Genomic DNA, 3273 nt, shown 5'->3' on the forward strand with positions numbered 1-3273 from the left:
GTCAAAGGCAGACTTCCCCAGATCAAGGAAGATCATTACTGGTAGCTCTGGAAGGGGCCATGCAGTCAGCAGGAGCTAGTCCAGATCTTTTATTTGCTGGTGATATCTGTTTCTCTGGCAAACACACAATGAGATCTCAGTCTAACCCGACTATTAATTGGCTGAGAGAGACTTGCCCCTCTTTATTATTTTATACTTTATTTTATTTTTCTTATATTTGATAGGACAGAGAGAAATTGAGATGAGGAGTAGAGGGAGAATGAAAGAGAGACACCGGAAGCCCTGCTTCACCACTTGTGAGCTCCACCCCTGCATCTGGCAACAGTGCCTTGTGCTGACGCTTCTTATTTATTTGTTTGTAGGAAGGAATAGGTTACTCTCTTGGTTCGAATGGACCTTAAATCAGATGACTGTGACTATCAGATGACAGATGAGTTCAGATCAAATCAGATGACAGATGACTTCAGTGACTATCCTGCAAAAATATCATCTGACTTTGAAAGTATGCTGTTGGTTGTGAGTGGACAGAGATCGGTTTCTCAGAAGAGGGCCCTGGACCATGGCACACTTCCATTCCATTGTGTCTATGACTTCCTGCATGTTCAGTTCCATCTCTCAGGCCTGGAGATCCCCAGTTGTCACTATGGGGATTGAGTTCTGTTAGCAACAAAGGTTGTCACAACACTCTGTGTCACCCCATTGGCTATGCTCTTAGGACAGGGTTGGGACAACAGTTCAAGATGAGATGGAATCCCTGTCAGAACCTTCTGTCAGATGTTCACTGAAAAACGCCCTATTCCTTTCTCACAGCACATCCTTCCCTAGGTGTTTCTCCCTGTTAAAGCCATTCTCCCTAGCACCCAGGGACGTCACAGCCACGCTCTCATCGGATTGGCCGTCTTGTAGGGAGCGGAGCCGTATCTGGCCTCAGCTGATCTACTCAGGTCCTTCTTTGGTCTCTCAGAGACTCTCCCATCATGGACAGGGAGACTGACCACCCTCCCGCCCCCAGTACCAGAGGCTTTATTGGGGGAGCAGCTGCTTAGGTGACAGGTCAAGTGTTCTAATAAGAGGCCAAAGTGCTGAGGCTTCTTGGGCTGCCCTTTGACCTTCAGGTAAGTGTCCCTCGTGCTGCCTGTAACTGGAGCACGTGAGGTGACATCAGAGGCGCAGTGACATCTGATTGGCTCTCTCAGGACTCCTGGAAGGAGGCAGCTCACGCACCTGACTGGTTGTCTGCTGGAGGGCAGCCGGACTAGCTGTTGCCCGCGCACGCGCAGTAGTTGCCCGGCCGTCCCCGCGCTGCAGGGCAACACCAGGCCCTGGTGGTCGAGGACGAGGCGCGCGGCCCAGCAGCAGGTAGTCGGTGCCAGGCGGCAGGCGGAGGCAGCCGCAGGCCAGGTCGGCGCCGGGCACCCAGAGGTGCTGGTCCCCGCGGCGCAGAGGCGGCGCCCGCTGCTTGTACACGGCCAGCACGCGCGCGGTCAGGCGGCTCCACGCGGGGCCCGCGGGCTCGGCCGCCAGCACCTGAGCCTGCAGGACTGGGCGGGGGAGGCAGTGAGGCCTGGGGCTGGGCTGGGGGTGCCGGTGGGGACACGGGGCCTGAGAGGAGTCGGACCTCGGGGAGTGAGTGCGTGAGTGACTGCGTGTGTGTGCGTGCGCGTGCGCGTGCGCGTGCGCGCGTGTGTGTGTGTGTGTGTGTGTGTGTGTGTGTGTGTGGTGGTCAGGCCTGACTCGGGGTGTCTGGAGTCTGGGAGCGACCCTGGAGTGCACTTCCGGGATGGAGACCGGAAGCACAGAGACCCGGCCGCTGGTGGGGTCAGCACATGGGGGTGGGCCTGGGGGGGGCAAGGCTCAGGGAGCACTTCCGGGTTGGGGTGTGGCCACAGAGGGCCCTTGAGCTGTGGAGGGTTTCCTGCTGGGGGAATCTCTGTGGCAGTGCTGCGGGTGGGGTGTCCTGGGTATCAGGTGGGAAATGTCGGGCCTGGGGGGGGGGGTCTTCTTTCTTTAAATCAAAAAAGGCTCTTGATTTCTCTCATATGAAATCAGGTCTCCCAAGAGAGAGCAAAGGAAGCCAGAGCATCACTCGGGCGCCTCAGGCTGCACTAAACGGCAGTTATTTCCGGAAGCCCGTGGGGTGTCCTTCGGGGGAAGGGAGGCCAGACCGGAAGCAGGGCCCTGTGCAGGGGGTCGTGATAGGAGTGATGGGAACAGGAACAACTCAAAAAAGCGAGGAGGCTCTGGATGTGCAGGGGGCATGTCCCCGCGATGCCCCCGGGGTTCTGAGGTCCCCGGGGAAGCTCTCCCCGTCTACCTGGCTAAGTCAGTTCTGAGCAGTGAAGTCCCAGCACCACCACCGCCACCACCAGGCATACTGATAATAAATAGATAGAGTGAGCGCCAGGGGTGTGGTTCAGTGGTGGAATGCATGCTTTGCATGTGTGAGGACGTGGGTTCAACTCCTGACACCCCCCAAAAAAAAAGTGGGTTGACACCACTAGAGTTGGGGAAGTCACAGGGACTGATGAACATTTTGAATGTGTGTAAATTTGGCGCGTGGGGGGCTTAGCATAGTGCTCAGAGTGTGGATGCAGGAGTCAGAGCCCTCTGAGTGTCTCCTGACTGGACTGTGTTCCTCAGGCCAGTGACTGCTGTCTGTGGCTCAGCTTCATCTGCTGACGGTGACACGTGCAGTTTCTGTCTCACGAGGTTGCAAGGGAGCCCAGCTGTCCAGGTGTGCAGAACCCAGGGCCCATGTGCAGCACACGCATTCCTGCCCCACTGTAGGTGTGCCCCTCAGCCCCTTTCAACCTCCTGATCCCTCTTCCTGTTAGTGTCTGTGGGTCCCCTGAGATGGAGTATAGGTACTCTATATTTTTGTTAATTTTGCTTTATTTTGTTTATTCAAAATCTCACCTTTGGTTTTCCTCCCTTTGTTTCTTTTATATATTTTTATTATAGATATTATTATTTTTTATTTATAAAAAGGGAACAGACAAAAACCATAGGACAAGAGGGGTACAACTCCACACAATTCCCACCACAAGAACTCCATATCTCATCCCCTCCCCTGATAGTTTACCTATTTTTTATTCCTCTGGGAGTATAGACCCAGGGTCTTTATGGGGTACGGAAGGTGAAAGGTCTGGCATCTGTAATTGCTTCCTCCAGCTGGACATGGGTGTTGACAGGTCGATCCATACTCCTATATTATATATATATATATGTAATTATTATTATTAATGAGAAAAATGCAAGGTAGAGAGAATGAAC

Source organism: Erinaceus europaeus, chromosome 2 (assembly GCF_950295315.1).
Source record: "Erinaceus europaeus chromosome 2, mEriEur2.1, whole genome shotgun sequence".
Taxonomy (NCBI): Eukaryota; Metazoa; Chordata; class Mammalia; order Eulipotyphla; family Erinaceidae; genus Erinaceus; species Erinaceus europaeus.